Below are 18,725 nucleotides of genomic sequence, written 5' to 3'. Positions count from 1 at the left end.
GAAGACCAGTCACATTACGTTTTAGAGGACATAGTGGCCAGCTTGAAGCTGTTCCTTCTGTGGTGGGGGATGTAGCTCAGCGTTAGAGCACTTGCCTAGCAGGCATGAGGCCCTGGGTTTAACTCCCAGCTCACAGGGCTCCTCCACGACCAGATTTTGCATAGTTTGAGAAGGAAAACACATCCTTTTGCCTTGGGATAACACTCTTGGGCTGGAGTGTCCCACAGGTGTTGTAAGCACAATCAAGTGAAAGACAAAGGTAACTAGCGTTGAATGTTTTGACAACTACTTTCGACTAAGAAATTCAACTGAGGAAAACCGCACAGTAGTAGTATTTTGGTTTATCAGCTTCTGCCTTCAAGGCACATATGGTCCCATGTCTTAGAAGAGACCCCCCACTTATAACCAGATGCTTCAGTGGCCCCAGTATCTCCCCTTGTGAGCCTTACACCCAAAACCGAGGGACATCTAGATGAGGTGGTGCACGCCAGTGACACAGGAGGCTGAGGCAGGAGGATCGCAGGTTTGAGGCCAGCCTTGGTGATTTAACAAGACACTAAGAAACTTGAGAAAGTTAAGAGGGCTGAGATGTGGCTCCGTGGTAAAGGGCCTCTGGGTTCAATCCCCTGTACCTCTGTTCCCCAAAGCCAAACCACAAACCCCATAAAGGTAGTTTCCTGGCTAGTGCTGCATCTTGTTACACCATCCTTGTTCTAGGACTGAGCATTGAGGACGTGGTTAGCCAAGGATCAGAGCTGGTTAGTGAAGCAGTAGAACTAGTCGGTTCCTGCAGCTGGTGAAGAGCAGGCCCGGTCTGGCCTGGCTCGAGCTTCTCGGCACAACAGAGCTAGACCTGGACCTTGAGAGGAGCATCATTTGGAAGTGAAAAAGCTAAAAGGCAGGTCTCCAGGAAGGCCAAATGGAACCTTTCTTCCCAGATGGCTCGTTCTTAACAGTGCACGTTCACGTCTTGGATTTTTAGGGGAAAAAAAGAGCAGACAACTTCAAGGTCACAGCTCATTAAAAATTTTCTTGCTATCAGCCTCAAAGTTTGAGAATGGAGGCTGCAAGCCTCCACAGGGAAACCTGGGGAGGAACACATGGACCCCCCCCCAACCCTACCTTTAAAGCAAAGCCAGAAAATTTGGAGAACACAAGGCAGCCAATCGAGACCATCTGCCTTTCATGAGAACCAGTGACGGGCAAACACAGAAGAACTGCAGGAGGGCAGACATGCCAGTTTAAGGAGAGACATCGGAAGCTGACCCAGCTCCCCACGGCCCTGACCTGCCTCACTGAGGCGCCGGGGTCAGCTTTGATTAGCAGCAGTTTGCATGCCCAAATGCCAGGTGACCAGATGCCAGCAAGTCACCTTCCTAAGAAAGTCCCGAGAACATTCCCGTCGTGGCCCAGGAGGCCAGATCTGGACATCATTAGAATAGACACTCCCACGAGTCTAGAAAAGGGTCTTTGCTTCTATATTATTCTGGTAGCTTCTACTGTGGTTTCATGAGTAGGGGGTTCCCCTACCAATGAAGATTTAATAAGACCTTCCCCCTCAGAGGTGGTAGAGTTCAGAAATTCGTAACCTGACAACTTACAGGTTTGAACGAGTCAAAGAAATCGAGAAGTTAGGCATTGCATTCTTAGGCCACGTCCCTGGAAGTTCTAAGAACAGGATTGTGTTGTGCAGTGACTCCTCCACCTGGGCAGGGGTGACCTGCCCCTCACCTGAAGCAGCTGCTGCAGCCCTGAAGACGGAACCCTCACTGACCTCCTGGGCCAGGATCCCAGCTCAGCTTGGGGAAGAAGAGAACAGTTGTCCTCGGAGGCCTGTGACCCAGAGGGCCAGGCTCTATGCCAACACCGAAGGCTGGGGTCAGCTTGGGCTGCACGGGCCTGGGTTCCCAGAGATACAGGAGCAAGGACACTTCCTTACTTCCAGACTGCAGATTTCCACCCCTGCTCCTAGAGAGCAGCATGTGCCCCTGACGTGTTCCCATAAGCAAAGACTTAATGCAGAGATGTGAACGGCCAGGAGCCCTAGGCAAGGGGGACAGAGGGAGTGGAGGGAGAGCCTGACCATCCCCCTACAGTCAGCTCCAGCAGGCCACGGGCAACGGAATCTGGTCCTACCTACACCCTGCTGGCAGAGTCTGCCATTCCAGGTGGAGAAAGCTGGGGACCGACACTCATCCCAGTTAATCAGATGAGAAGCTTCTACATTCAGACTAAGTATCTGAAAGCAGGAGGGGCTCTTCTCTTGCCCTTCCAAAAACATAGGTCTTGGAATATATAAAATATTCTTCAAAGTGTTAACAAGAGACCTTTGTGGTTTGACAATGGGTTAAAACCCCAGGGCGCTCTGCCAGTATTATAATCCACTGGTAGCCATTCCCCGGGTTTCCCAGTTATAAGTATGTAATTTCGGGCTGGGGGTGTGGCTCGGGGGCAGAGCCCTTGCCTAGCACACGTGAGGTACTGGGATGGATTCCCAGCACCACATGTAAAGGTCGTTCGATAATTAAAAAGTCAAGAAAGTGGGCACAATGCTTTGATTTTTAAGTGTGTACAGTTTTTCATTGAGCGTATTTAGGGAGAGCGAAGGTTGTCAATTTCCAAGTGGGTTGTTCCTTTTCTTTTGGGCTCATTTAGAAAAACTGATGCTATGATTGACATGTCAAAGTGACGTGTTCGGAATGTGATCAGCTGCTGGGCTCAATTTTTAGTGTTGTGTACTTGATAGTGCTGTGAGCCTTAGAAGTGATCCGTGGGTCACTTTTATGTTGTGCCGGCAGTTTCTGCCATGGTTTCATTGTGGGTGATGTATGCACTGAAAAGAGTGCTAGAATTCAGAAGTTTGGAACCATCCTGATGGCTTGGAGGCTTGCACAGCCATCCTCAGTAAGTGCTAAGAGGACAGGAAGCTCCTGGCAGAGGCTATTTCCATGGTCTCAAAGCCCTCTCCAACCCTGCCACCATTAGTGGTCAGATTTTTAGTACCTTGTGTCCACAGAGAAGCCCAGCTCATCTTTGTGCCATTATTCTTGCTGAAGGTCATGGCAATAGGGTACCAAGTCAGCTTCAAGCTTTGCAAGGCAGTTACTGGTGGTATTGGGTTCACTAGGCCCCAAGGTGACTGCAGAAAGACTTTGAGAAACCGAGTCATACTGAAAAATAGACTGATCAGAAGCAGTCTTCTTACACCTTAACCAATTTAAGTTCTAGAAAATTCCAGAGGCTATGAACCCTAAGGAACGGTAACCTTAGTCTGAACCAGTTTCTCTTCCTGGTCAGTGTGGCCTGTTCTTTGGTTCCCCATATTGGCATCTGGGGCAAAATCTCTGCCCTTCCAAATCTCAGTCTCCTGTGCAAGGTACACTTCCTCAGATGATCTTCTTTGGGACACAGCAGCATTTTTTCTTAATAAGTTGTTCCAGGGTTTAACAAGGGAAAAAGTGAATGAAGAGGAACAAAGTCAAAGTTTAAGGATTGAAGTCCCTTCCCTCCAACTCACTGATAATCACAGAGCACGACCCCCACGAAGGGGGTCCAGTTAGGATTGCCCTGTGCAAGCTCAGTGCTCTGCCTTCCTCAGGAGGATCCCCAGGCTCCTCCATGGAGCTGGGAGAACTAGAAAGAGGAAGCCCAGGCACCTGTGTTGGCAGCCCACCCATACTGTAAGGTGGGCCCTAGAACAGATGTGGTTTCTTCTCTAGATTCTTGCCGTCTTCACTCCAAATATTCTTAGCCTTCGAGATCCTATGCCAGATGAATGGTCAAGGAGGGAAGCTGAGCTTTGGCTGTCCTACAATGACTTGCCCCAGTGTCATTAGGTGACATTTGGGGTCTCCACCCAGATAGTGGCAAAAGCCCAGGGACACTTGTGACCTTTGCCTGATGATGTGAGAAAGGGGAAGCAGGGCTCTCAATGGGGGAGGAACCATCCCTTCTGGTACTGGAGGCATCTCCCCCCCTAGGATTCTGTGGGCAAAGGACAAACACTTGTCTGGAATGCTGGTCATTTGCTCAAGTGGGTACACACAGGACCTGAACCCACAAGAACCCGACACCTTCAGGAATGAGTACTGAGGACAGTGGGTCAAGGGCCCTGCTACCTAGCAAGGCCACATCAATGTCATGCCCAGAAGCAAAGCCCTAGGTGACTATCCCTAGTTCTATCCTTTGTCCATCTGAGGCAGTTTTCAGGAAAAAAAGACCCATGGTCCAGAAAGCCATGAGCCATGAGCAGTCATCTTAGTTGTATGATGAGCCTTGGTCACCCATGCACCCAAGTTTGGTGAGAGATCTGGTTCCTGGCCCCAAGGAGTCCATGAACTCACTCAGATGTGAGGTTCTCAGACAGAGGCAGGCAGCCATGGACAGGTGGTGCAGGTGTAGCACCATCAGTTCTGGGCCCGAGCAGGAAAGGGACACCCAGCCCTCCCTTCATGGGGGCTTATACACAGGAAGCACCTGAGGACTTTTAGGAAGAAATTCTAAGGACATAGCTCCACGTAGTTTTGGACCCTGAAGTGTTCCCACAGGTTTGTGCCACTGCAAAGTCTTCCCCTAAGTGCCAAGTCCTAAAGTCCCTTCAGGTGTAGTTAAGGGAGACAAGGTCAATCCTATGACTGAAGACAGGTCAGCAACCTCTGTTTGGCTGGAATCCGGAAGTCACTCTCTCAGTGGACACAGTCTTAGGATTGAAGTTGCCTGTCATTCTCTGATGCAATTGCAGATTCTAGGGGACAGGATGACACTTCTTGGAACTAAAGATGGAATGATGCTGGTGGAGCACAATAAGGGCCACGCAACTTTGGAAAGACAGGCTGGCCAGTTCCCTGGTTCATCCACAGAACTCATCAGAATGACCGGTCATCTCAGATGCCTTCACCTTGCCATGATTGACATGAACACTGTTAACAGGGGCTGCCCTCTGGGATTTCGTGTGAAATCATTGGAGAGCGTGGTGGTCAGATCCCTCCTGTTAGGCACAGTTATGAAAGTGTGGTCTACAGTATGGCAGACACTTATTCTGTAGGAACTTGAGAATAGCTGACTAAAAAATCTCTTCTTTGAGAATATGGCTCCCTTAAATAGACAAAGCTCCAATATCTGGAACCCCACATCATTTGGGGGTAATGACCTCAACCACCACCCACATCTTTACTAAGTATTTCTAGTAAACATACACAGTATGTTCGATAGGAGTCCAAGTCTGTCAATAAAGTTAAGGTGACCTTGACCATAGTTTGTCCAAAGAATGCAGGAAGAATATCTGCTCATAATCAACAGGGTTAGTGCCTGTTTGAAGAGGTTCTTTTTGTCTAGACAGGTGAAAAGGGTTATGTCAGTAACCCTCTAAAGTCTGATTTCTAGAAGTCTGGAAGGAAAACTCAGGAATTCCCTTGGTAAGTATGGAATGTATTTATAACATCTGATGGGAGCGCAATACCCAAGGTTCAGATTCTACAGTTGAAATAGAAAGTCACTTTCAGGGATCTCAAACCTTTACCCCACATGAATCACAAGTCAAGGAGTTGACCCTTTACAGAAGATAGGCCGTTGGACTTAAGTGAGGAGCAATCTCGGCATCCTCAGAGGCGGAACACCATGGCTCATGCTTCAACATGTGACCCCAGACAAAGTGACCGCCACTTTCCTCACACTCTTGCCAAGTATCCAAGCAGAGTGGAATCAGAAGGAACCAAATACAGAGTCCAGGTTGTCTTATAGGATACCCTCCATTCTGGATGAGCCCGTCTAGAAAACTTGACAGCCACATGGTTTTGTAGGGTTAGACCATGGATGTCCAAAAACCAGCATAAGCTGCATCCCACAGATTTATACAAGCCCCCTGCCAGTAGTTCTCCCTGTCCCATGGCCCTGACCTGTACATCATGTCCACTGGATTCAAGAATAATCATCTTGTTGCAAGAATTCTCTGTTAGTGGTCAAGAACTCGTTACCCTCTGTAGAACTGCATGCTTTTTTGCTAACATGAGCATATTTAACTATTAGTTCAAAATTTTCCTAAGCCTGAATTTATACAGGGTTTCTGAACATTCAGTATCAGTGCTGTTAAGATGTCAGTGGTAATGACATGGACTTCTCTTCCTGTTGGATAGGGGACTTGACATCAGGACAGTGTTGATACCAGCAAGGCACCTGCCCTGTGGCTAGGAGGCTCCACAGAGCTTGTGCACAAGTATGTTAGGGTGAAGGAGAACTGCCCCAGAAACAAAGGGGCCCAGGGGAACACACCCAAGGGACCCAGTGGGAGCCCCACCCTCTCAGAGGTCTGGATTTACAGAGTTGCTAAATAATTCCTGACTTGAGATCCAAGTTTAGGGTTTTTCGGGATAGTTAAGTTGTGGGGAGAGCCCTCCTAAACCTGCTCCAGCTTCTCTTCACGGACTTTGGAGGTTCAGTTTTCAGCGTTGACAACAAGCAGATACCGTCCTGAGCCTCTACGTCCCTCTGCTCAGAGGGCAAGTGTCGTTGTTCCCTGGACTTTACTGGGGACACTTCTCCCTAAGGAAATCAAGAGTTAACGAGCAGAGAGGAGTGACGGGCAGATAGTGTAATGAGGGAAAAATCATCAATGCTCCTACTTCGAGTAGACTCAAGTTAGGGTCCTCATAACTAGGGTACAGCTTTGACAGTTCGGGAAGACATTGCTGGCCTTCTCAAACCTTCCCAGGCTCCTATGGAGTCGCAGGAGAACTGGAAAGAAACAGGAGAAGTACGCTCTCTGACAGGTTCTCCATGTCAGAAGACCATCATTAATGTAGCTCTTCCTACGTCAAAGTCTTTTATGGTCAAAGTTTTATTGAACAAAGAGTCAACTGTACCCAAGTAAAACTCAGCACCCAAGGGTGGTAGGTGACCTTTGTCTTGTAACGAAAGAAAATATACACGTGCTTCAAGTGTCATTACCTGCCTTTCATGGGCTTACTCCAAACAAGATCCAGAGGTGTGGGGTGCCTTGGAGGTAGGACAGGGGTCAGAGGTCTCCTTTAATGAGGTCAGGAAACCCATTTGAGCCTTGGAGAATTTCCGAGACCATTTCCCCCTCTACATTAAGAGCAATCCTTCCACGTCAGGTTACCCCACGCATAGACTTCAGAATCTTGTCGGAACACTATTTTGGTGGTCTGTGGCACTTAAGGCTTGAGCTCATGAGATGTTGACATCTCCCATCATCTCCAAAGATGACAGGACAGATCATCCAGCAAAAACAGAAGCCAAGTCTCAGAGGTCTCGGCTCTATCGAAACTAACATGATATTGAACTCAGGGGCAGTTGACCGGAGCCACAATCCCAGCCATTTTATTTAGAGATGGGGTCTCACCAAGTTGCTTAGTGCCTCACATTTGCTGAGGCTGGTTTTGAACTCCCGACCCTCCCTCAGACTCCCAAGCTGCTGGGATCACAGACATGCACCAGCATGCCCGGCCCAAGATTCTCAAGAGTGGCTTCTTCCAATGTTAAGCTAATGGTCCAGAAGTCCAGGAGACCCAGGCAAAACCCACTCCTTGTCTACAGGCAAATGTCAAGTGTTTTCCATGAACCTTTGTCATTCTAGGAAAGTTTCCAGCCTCTGGGGTCAATAGGAAGTTACTAGGCTTTAAGATCAGCATGCAGAATGAGGCGAGTGTGACCAAGTAGTAACACATCCACTAGACCCCAATTAAATCAGTCAAAGACTCAGGTTTGCCTCTGGTTGTCGAGAAGTGGCAAGGCCACACCTAGTGCTGCATTGTCACCAAGGAGAGTCAGCTTGTGCTCTTGAGCGGATAGTCAAGCACCTTCCCGAGATTTGATGTCACCAAGACATGTTTTTGTCCGACTGGGGACTTGGTCCTGCCCACACAGGTGATTCAACAAAAGACCAGTTTCAAGTTGGTGGGGGAGGGCAAAGTTGATGACCGTCACATCCAGATCATTCCACTGAGAGTTTAGACTCTCCCCTGGTGCACATGCATAGGCAGACACCAGGTGACTCATCAGCTCACTTATATCCAAGGTGATACTAAAGCCCAAGGTCGGAGAGATCAATAAAGAAATAGTGGCTAAGATACCTAGGGTTGGTAAATCCAGTGATCAAGTCACTGGAGGTAGCCAGGAGAGAAACTGATGCCACTGAACAGTTCCCATCTTTGTCCCCAAAAGACCTTGAATGGATGCCATCTGTGGGCTAGGAACCGAGGGACCTTGACAGTAGAAAATCTGCCATTTTATTCCAGTCTAGCAGAACTGGGCCTCCCTAGCAGGTGGTGAGCAGTTGACCAAAGTGGTAAGAAAATTCTTTGGAGGAAATTCCTAGTCTTGAAGAAACACCTCTGGTTCAATCAGAAGTGACTGTCACCACCATTCCATATGCTTAGTTTAGTTAAAAATAACTCAGGTCCTGGAGGAGTGAATCCAACCAGTGCTCATGGTTCCCAAATATACCCCTACTGAGAAGGGGCCAAAGACATTTAAACCAGAGGCCAGTTATAGGATGGAGGAGGAGAAACCCAAAGCGTGGACAATTATTCCAGAAAGTGAGAAGGTACCCCAGAGGCACAGGGTGATGGGAGCCAGGCTAGAGATATTTCTGGAAAGGGAAAGAGAAATGCTTAGCAATGTCTGAGTCTGATACGAAGCAGGAGGGGAGACACTGAGGAGTCCCTTAAGGAGGGTTCACAAGGGAGAATTAGAAGTGACTAAATGACTCAGGGAAGACTCAGGGCAACCTCAGGGAAGTCAGGAAGAGGGTGGAGACTGGTGGTAAAGACTGGTGATAAAGACTGGTGGGCGGTGGGCGGGGAGGGCGAGAGGTGGCTCATCTGCTCCCTCTCGTTACAGCCCGTGTGGGTGAGATGTGATGCCATTGATAAGGTCCTGTTTTATTCCTAGACAGATGTCCGACTTTGCGGGTCTCAATGAGGAAGAGACTTGGCTTCATTTTTTGGGGAAATCTTGTCATTTGAGAAAGCAAGGCAACCTTCCCCTTGTCTGAAGTGGCTTGAGATAAGCCTCCGAAATATCCTTCCAGGGTCAGCTAGTTTGGGCAGCTGAACAGAAGGGCTGGTGGCCACAGCAGCAGCCATGGCCAGTGGCTTAAGCCACTTCATGGGCTGTTACCTTCAAGTGCAGCATCAAGCCCAGGGGCATTCCTGCAGGGAAACCAGGCATGGCAGGGAGGAGGGGGGACACAACACGGAGCAGGGTTCTCGTACAAGAACCCCAGCAAGAGCTGAAGTCAGTTCCAAGCATGCGGAGCCTCCACTGCATGAGGAGGCTCATAGGGGAACTACCTCAACTCTAAACTGGAGCAATGTTGGGGGTCTAGTTCTTGACTAGATACTGGGTTAAAGAACAAGGATCAAAAGAGCCACCAACAACCTACATGGGTTTTCACCTTTAGGAGATCTCTTCAGTGAAAGTGGGTCCAAAAGTCCACAAAACCCCCATGAACACATGGCCAAACAACAGGCCAGAGCATCTCAAGGAAAGAACCACAAAGAACTGGGAGGGAGGCCACTTCATCCCAGTCCTGGGGCACTCTAACAGGGATCTGAATCAAGGGACATCAGGTCACTGTGATACTTGTGTTCCAGACAGCTGATGCCATCTGAAGATGTGGAAATGGTTAACAAAGAGGTTTCTCGGCCTTTTGACTACCAGCATTGATTGGCAGCCCCCTTTCCTGAATGTGGGGAGTGTAGACTCACAGCTCCACCTGGCAATTCTGCAAAAGCATGGGTGGGGACACGCTCAGGCATGGTGACTCCAGTCCCATGATCACAGCCGTATCAGGCGTCATGGCCCAGCCAGCTCCTGCATAACACTATTGTCCTCCCCCATGCAGAGTGACCACAGCCATAGCCATTACTGCTTAAAGTGCAGATCAGAGGTCCAGTGTCTTCCCCACCCAGTTCCCCCATTCCTGGATGTCTACGTCTCCTTCCTAGATTATACCTGGTGCATCAGCCACTTCCGGGAAAAACTGGAGTCTATGGGATGGCTGGAAAAGGTACAAAGTGCTGCAGGCCCCACTGTGCCACATTCATGATTTTGGGCAATGCCACCAAGATCAGCTCCTTCCTGGAGCTGATAGCAAGTCTGTGATGGTCAACTTTCCCCTTTACCATGGCCATAAATCAAGTTCAAACTCAACCTTGGGATTCTTAAGGGTGGCAGTTTGTGGTAGCAAACTGCACTGTCTAGTTGGAGATACCCCAGGCACTCTAGGAAGCCAAGTCTTACTTCACTTACAGGACAGTTGGCTATTCAGGCTTGTTCTAGTTGACATGGGGGTTCCTGACCAGGAGAGCCTCATGGGTTTAAAGCTTGTAAGGCAAGGTACCACTCTGGTTCCAGAGGGCCGAGTAACCCTCAGTCAGGGGAGCTGGGAGTGGAGAGCGAGTTTATAACTGGTGCCACCCGTTTGCGATCACCTAGTTTTATTTAAGCCAAGATCCCAAACGAAGCTGACACCTGGGTTATGCTTCAGGAAACAATGTCCAATACAAATTATCAGGAACAACTTGAGCCAAACTTCGCTATAATCTCAGACGAGATTCTGACCAGAAATGGTTTTTACCAGTTGAAGAAAGAGACATCGTTCAGCATCAATAGCCATCGTACAAATTTAAACACCTGAGTAGGGCATCTGATACGCGAGGCTTCTCTTGTTTTGGCCAAGAAACTGAGTTAAGCAGAAATGGGAAACGATATCCAGGGAACGCATAACGTGTTTATTCCTCAGGGACATTCAGGCATGGATGCTGGTGTGTGCATTTCATGTTGCTATAAATAGCAAACTGCCCTATAGCAACTACAGCGCCACTTGCCACCGTGGTTGGTGGAGACTTCCAATTAGATGTCCCAAGTCCCTTTTAACATGGGCTGACCACCTAGGTGTTAGGGAGGAGCCCAGTGGTTAGGTGTGTGCAGCAGACCCTGGGTTCCACCCTGTCACAGCCGGCCAGCGACATCCTTAACTTACTGAAGTCTCTAGGCTTTCACCGTGAGATGTGAGATGGGGAGCAGAAAAGATAGCTTACAGGACTGACAGCAAGGAATTCAAGATAAAGGGAAGCAGAACATGAGTTTTAGGGAACTCGTGTTCACTAACTGCCCAATGCCATCACAGGACATGAAGTTCCCCTAATCCCCTCATTCTGGTGACTTCAGTTGCTATCCGACAGCCCTCAGTGGTCAATGTACAAGGGTACGTTGGTGGAAGATGGACCTTCCAAGGTCATACCTGGTTTCCAACCATGGACCCTGCCAGCGACTAAGCCAATGAGAAGCACAGGGCCCCACTTCTCCCAGGGTCATTCCGTCTCCAGGACACTCAGCCTAGCAAGGGATGTCCTGGAAGGCCACAGCAGCAGAGGCACCTAGAGGCTGGGCCTGTTCATTTCATCGGGACCCCATCAGGCCGTACGTACCACCTTGGCAGAGAGGGCCTCCTGGACAGCACCAAGATACAACACCCCCCACCTTAATAAGCTCAACCATTTCCAGAAGCTTGTGTCCTGGTCCTAAAGAGTTACCCAAAGCTGCTTGGTGGTCTGTTCCTGACAGATACCAGCATTTCTTAGTTGTGATAACATCGACATCATAGTCACTGACTTGTCCTAAAGCATGGCAGCCATATCCCTGGAGGATTAGGGAAACCATGGAGACGGCCTTGCCCCTCTTCTGGAACCTCAGATTGTGCCCGACGAGACACTAGTATGAAAGGCCCAAGCGTCACCTGGCTGTCCTCTGGGCCCAAGCCTCCCCAGGCAGAGCTTGCATTTCAAGAGGCCCTCCCCATGGGGTTGGGCCACAACATGGCGCCTGCATTCTTCGGCCTCCAGACACCCCCCCTCCCAAAGAGCCCTTTTACATAAGTAAAGTATGCTTTGGACCCTGTGACTGCTTCTCATCTCACCATTTCCAACTTTCCCATGGATAAGAAAGTTGGTTAGTCCAGCATGTCCTGGGCCAGCTCTGGTTCTTACTTTTCCTTCAGATCTCAAGGGCATTGAGTAGGGGCACTTCATGCTTTCCCAGGAACTGGGGGAAGAGTCCATGTTGGGTTCAGCACCCTCTTTCATGCTTGCCCAGATTCTAGTTCCCTTTAGGATGCGTCCCTCATGGACTAGTCCTCTTGGTCTCTAGAGATCTGGTTCTAGTGACAAGAGTGAGGCCAAGAGCCCAGGTACAAGGACAAGCAGTCTTTAGTCTATTAGCACCTCCTTACATGCCAGGGCTGAGAGACAGCTGATACAAGCCAGCTATACCCCACGTCTGATGTCCTGATGCCAAGAAGTCCCTCACTAACCCATCCCAAGTGCCCACATAGGCACTTTCATGGAGACTTAGCCCAACTTTCAACCCACAATGGGGACGAGGTGGCAATTGGGCAGACACATCCTCCACAAAGCAACATCCCAAGTCTAGAGTTGCTCGGGCAGCAATGCTTCAAGAGTGGTTCAGCAAGGCCTTTGTCAAAGCTCCAGACAGCACAGCCATGAGAGACTTGGCTGCTAACTCCAGCACTGAGGACCACTGTTCAGAAGGTCAGTCACCATCATCAACAAGAGCTGGTATCAAGAAGCACCAGATAAGCAACCTCAGCTACCCTTCACCCCACCCCACAGGGTTTGACTGAAAAACCGGAGGATGTACGACATGAGGTAGGTGACTTCAAGAGTCATGGCTAAGGGGGTCTCACCTGAATCCCAGTTTTTAGGTGGCCCATCAGCTCAGTATCAAGGCAGATGGATCCTTTGCCATGAGGATTCTAGAAGTTTCCTCACCCTGGGCCAAGAATCAAACATGACCTTCAGCTTTGATGGCTGGCCCTTCGAAAGGGCTCTGAGGATTAGAAAGTCAAATTTAATAAGGGAACTGGGGAAGGAAAGTAAGATCAGGAGTCCAAAGGGCTCTCTGATGTCAGAAGTCAGGCTTCCCCTGGGATCAAGATCTAGAGGGCAGAGGCCATACGAGTGTGTGGCAACCCGAACAGGTTTTCATCCTCAAGGTCTAGGCCACAGTTGATGCAGTTCCTCTCACCCAGTGTCAACTCTGGCAAAGCTGCACATCTCAGAGCCACTCTCCAGTCTATAAAGCTCAGCCACATGCCTTGACCCTGCAGGTGACGTTGTCCACGTGTGCCACAGGTATCTGCCTTTCAGGGGCTCCAAGGCCAAACCTAGGAAAGCCACTAGGGTAGCTAATGACCCTGGATCTGATAAGACTCAGGAGAAGGGAGAGGTTCCTCCCAACAGATCAGGAAACTACATGTGATTGGAGGTGTTCTCGGGCTACCTGTACTCCCGAGTTACCCTTCTACCTGGAATTCCTCCCTGTCCCATGGGAAGGTGAGGATTCAGATGCTTATCCATAATGCTGATTTGGGTGGTCTGGGTATACGTAAGATTTGTGCTCACAAGAGGTCATCTCCAGAGACAGACGCCGGATCAGATCACTGCCTCTCCCCGCCCAGGACACCTGAGCCAACTTCAGACAAGTCCTGGAACTATCCCAAGAATCCCCTCAGCACCAGCTCCACGTAAGGAGCCCCAGGGTCCAGAAATCCAGGAAACCAGGCAAATTCCATACCAGAGAGACTTTGAGTAAGCTTTTCCACAAACCCCTGGTCAATTTCAAGGAAAGGCCTGGGCTAGCCTTGAGGTTAAGAACTTCACACCACTGAGGTCCCCAGAACAAGGGCAGAATGAAGGAGGTGACTGGGGTGGTGGTGTCCACACAGCTCTGAGCTCAAATCAGACAAGGGACTTTCAGATATAGCTTTAGATGCTATGAGTGACAGGGCCAACATCCCCAGTGGCACTGTCCAAGATCTTAAACTGTCGGTCCCTCTGCATACCCTTTCAGCATAGGCATGCACACTAACGTCAGCCAGCCCACCTGGTCACCCAGGCTACTCCAGGGGCTTGGGATGGGGGGCCACACAGACCAGCACTAAGCACAGCCCAAGTTTGGGAAACCCAACAGATTAAGTCACTTGATTGCACAAGGTGGTGGCTGAAGAGAAACTGCTCTTCCACCTGAACATCTGTCTTCAACTCCTTGAGACCTCTAGTAGAGGCATCAGCCAAGGGACTGGATTATCCACAGACTGGATTAAGGGGCATTCCTTACCATTGACCAGCAGTTTCCTAAAGCTCACCTGGAAAGTGAGTGGAATGGACTGTCGGGATGTGGCAAGGAATCCAGGATTGAATTCCCCTCATTAGAGCCATCAGTCCCATTTTAACTACTAGAGTTCCACCTGCTGTGTGGTTTCTTCCAAAAATGTAGATCCTGGGGCAGTGAACACACTCAGTTCCCATATGATTCCAAGTGGGCTCTCCAGGGAGGCCAGTTGTGGCTTTGAAGCAGGTAAAGTCCAAGGTGAGCCTTGGAAACATTGTTGCCTAGAGCAAGGGAGGACATAAGGAACGGTGGGCGACTGGTCAACTTGATAGGGCTCTTGGAGAAACCAGAAGAGCCACAGAAGTGATCGTCTAATGTTCAAAACCCACGGGCAGTGTTGTTATTGCCTGGATTCAGAGAAGGGTTAATGAAGGACTGGGGGAGGATATATTAAATGTCTTGCCTGATTAAATGTCAGGCAAGACATTTAATATATCAAACATTCATCCCACAGGAGGGTCACAAAGAGGTATCGCCTCTGTGGGTAGATGTTCATCCAAGTCCAACCTTTGCCTCGCCAAGTGACACTTCCCCTGTCCCTCTAGATGATACCATGATGCACCCACCAGCTGAATGGGTTCTTGCCAACGAGACTTGAACGGGAAAAACCAAAGGGGGGAAGCACAGGGGTTGGGCTAGTTTAGTCTTCAAGGTCCTTCTGCCCATTTGCCTTGGGTAGACTAAGAGGTGACCAAGGTGAAGACCCCACTAGAAATCAGGTGTCCCCCTTAAGTCAGATCCACATGGAAGGGTTACAATGTAGGGGACAGACAGGGGATGTGTGCTGTGTGGTCCCCTTGACCATGGAACAAGGACAGTTTCAGATGTGGTGCCATCGCAGGGCTGAGGGGCCTGTCTTTGCTATCTACTTGCCTAAGTTGAGAAGAAATCCAGGGAAACCCCGAGTCTCCTCTTTAGCCAAGGGGGAAGACCAGGGTGCCTTCTGCCTCCACCAGACCTGCTTGGTACAGACACAGCCCAGTTAGGCCTGGGTTGATGGGAACACGTGGGATGAGAGCACGAAGGTGGGCTGCTGCCCCTGGGAAGAGGGGAGGAGTCACATCCTCTCCAGAGAGGTTTGAGAAAGCACGTGTAGGATGTCATGTGCCATGGTCAAGATAACTAATTCCTAGCCTTGACATGGGGCCATTAAAAAGTGTCATCACGGTTGGCCAGCAGCCAGACTTTGGGGAGTCCAGACGCAGAACTCCATGAGCCACTGGGGCTGCCACATGAGCGCAGGTATCCATGGTCGCACCATATAGCTGGACCCCGACCCTCCTCCAAAAAAAAAAAAAAAAGCATGCTAGCAGGAGAGCTGTAGTTGCTCCAGAGAAGTCCCATCTTCACAGGTGGCACATGCTCCTGGCCCAACAGAACCTCACTGGTTTAGAGGTTGGGAGGCAATGGCCACTTTGGCTCTAGAAAGACAGACCAACTTTCAGTCCAGTCTTACTGGGCATGGTCCACGGCACTGGTCTGGATTCAAGCTAAGACCCAAGCCAAGCTAACGCAGAGCCTGGATTCCATCTTGATACTCTACAAAAATCGAGTCATAAGCCCTTGAAGACACCGTGGTGGATGGCATTTCTCTTGGGCTAGGACCACAGAGGCACTCATTTCTTACACCTTTCAAAAAGTGACAATGTTCTGCACCAGCCGTAAGCAGTAACACTCCTCTGTCTGGCCCAGAGTCTCCAACTGGTGTTTTTTGACTAAAAAAATCCAAACCATAGGGAGCAGGAAATTGAGGTGGGGAGGAAAGCATCTGGTTATTTAGGGGTGTTTAAGCAAAGATTGGTGTCTGCCTCCAACACATCCTTTATAGGGTTCAGCCTAAGAACCCCCTAACTACACCTTAACTTTCTACTGTCTATTTTTATGCAATCTTGGGCGGTCAGGAACAATGGGGGGGGGACAGCTTTGGACACTGAACTAGGAACTTTGCCAAGGAAAGCAGAGTCAAGGAATAACCCAGAAGGGTCCTACTTTGTAGTATCCTACTTCAAGTCCCCAAGTGCTCAGTTCAACAGATCTGTGCTGGGTGTTTCTAGGGTTAGGTCCCCATGTTATGGGGAGACCAGGAGTTAGGCACCGAGATGTTGCTGGCTTCTGTTTAGGCCATTTCCTTTTCCATTCCACATCTGTATTTCTACCCCTTTTCTGGCTAAAGTGAGTTTCCAGAGTCACCTTCTCATTTTGGTGTGTGTCATGAACATCGCTACATCTGGGTGGATGTCCTGAGCCCCCCATTCAAATTTAGAGACGGGCGTTTTGCTCCATAGTCATTGTGTGGGGGGAGGGGGAGAGTGAACAGTCAAGGTCATCATGGTTAGCAACTGAGCTGACTCCATACAGGTGTCACAGGATATGGAGGATCAAGCTCAGGGCCTGGTCAGCTGGTGGACAAGATAAAGGTTCAGTGTCCACCGATCTGCCCCATGTTCTAGGCCATGAGAACAAGAACTTGGCCCTAGCTCTATTGGCATTTTAGAGGTTGGTGTTGTAGACTTGGATTCCTGGCCCCATTTTGGTGGCCAGCACAGACCACCTGAATTCTGAATGCTTGTCTCTTGGGAGCCGATCAAGTCAAGGCATTATTTGATCTCTTCCTGGTCCCAGCTGATGCTGGAAAGCCCAGGAGCTTTCCCAGGGGATCAGAATGGGCCCAGAAAAAGGCATGGACACTATGGCCCGGTTCATCCTCTCCCAGCTGCCTCATTCCACTGGAAGCCTGTTCATCGGGGATTCAAATGGCCATGGTCATGGTTTGTGTTCTCCTTAAGTTACATGTATTCAGGGACCAGGTGCAAAGCCCGATGTGGACCATGGAAATGAAGGTGGCAGCATCATTGTCACCCAAGATGCTGGAGTGATCAGAGCTCAAAGAGAGGGGCTGTCCCCAGGGGGACTAGGAAAGTCGATATGTCACTTGTTCAACAATGGCATGACCTCGTCCATTAGGTCACAGAGCATCTTTGGTTTCCCTCATAGCACATCCCCAGATGAGAACGCACGGCAGAGGGACCCGCGGGGCTACGCTTTAGGAGAAGAAGAGACACAAGGACAGAAGCCGGAAGCACAAGCGCTCCACCAAGATTTCCTTGCACTCAGTAACGCCTTTCTTGCGAAGGGACTGGGGCGGGGGGACTGGAGGCTTATTTCCTGCTCACTAGCAGGGTTATTCAGAGCTCACACGTGTGCCACAGCAAATGTCTTAGCCTGTGCCCTTTCCCAGGATGTCCAGCCCCTATACAGCTATAGTCAGGGCAGTGGCATCTCTAGCCAAGGTTCTGTCGTGTGTCACCTTTCAGTCTTAATTCACGTGACCCCTTCCTCAGCATGGCCTGTGTTCTTACATGAGAAGATCATTCCAAAAGGCACTTTCCCAAGCTTCACCGCCAACAAGGACCCCGTAGGACCTTAGTCCAACTCTGGACAACTCTGACTGGCAGAGTCAACAGCCCCTTACAAGTATATGTGGTCCTTGACCCCCCAACCCAGTTGAACCAACTCGGCTTAGGACATGTTAAGAGGATTTGGTCACCTCAGTCCTACAAATATGAGCGTGACCAAACCATTCACTAGGAACTTGAAGAAACAGCCATGACTGTCATAGCACCAAGCTTCTAAATGCGACCTGATCACCACCTTAACTAGGACCCGAAGCAATATTGGAAGTACTGGCCCTTCCTGACCAGTATATTCTGCTTTCTGGGACAGAGCTTACTCTTAAAGACAAATGCCACAGGTACTAGTGCCTAGGCGGGCCACAAGAGGGCCACCTGACTAACCTCAGGCCTCCAATGCAAAGAGGCAGCTCTAAGTCACAGAGCACAGGTGAAGGATGGTACAAGTTGACACTCTGGTTGCTGTACAGCTCACAAGGCCACTGATCAAGGACTTAGCCACCACTAATCCCCCCATAGCTCAGCACAGAAGAAGGAGGAATGAGAATGGAAGGGGTTGGGGGAAATGGGTGCAAAGGAGAATACCACCTTCCAGTTGGCACCCACACTTGGGCTCTTTGGCCATACAGTGGACAAAGGATCTGTGGCCTTAAGGATCCAGCTGTAGGATGTGACTAGGAGCTAGGGGGAGGGGTGAGAACCTCTGCCCAGGGTGTGTTCTTCTAAAATGGGAGGCAAGATTTTTTTCCTCCAAGTCAGGAGCTCTCAATCAGTAAGACAGCTCAGCTGCTGATTAGCACTTGTAAACCAAGATGGGGAAGTAGAGTGCTGTCCCATCCTCTTATCACCCAGCTGAGGGGACAGCAGGGGATTGAATGTGAGCCCCGCAAGATGGAAAATGTCCCTGAATTCAGGGGCCAAATGCATGCTCACCTGAAGTTCCAGGCATCTTGTTCATGGTTGGCAGGAGGCAAGAAGTAAGTATTTGAATCAAGACAGGTAAAGAAGCTCGCTTCTGTTTAAATGTGGGAGAGAAACAAGCCCCCAGCTGGATTTGCAGTCAAGCCTCAGAAATGGATCTGCATTGAAGGCATAGGAAGCCAC

Source organism: Marmota flaviventris, chromosome 1 (assembly GCF_047511675.1).
Source record: "Marmota flaviventris isolate mMarFla1 chromosome 1, mMarFla1.hap1, whole genome shotgun sequence".
Classification (NCBI taxonomy): Eukaryota; Metazoa; Chordata; class Mammalia; order Rodentia; family Sciuridae; genus Marmota; species Marmota flaviventris.
Note: the sequence above shows the minus strand (reverse complement) of the source record.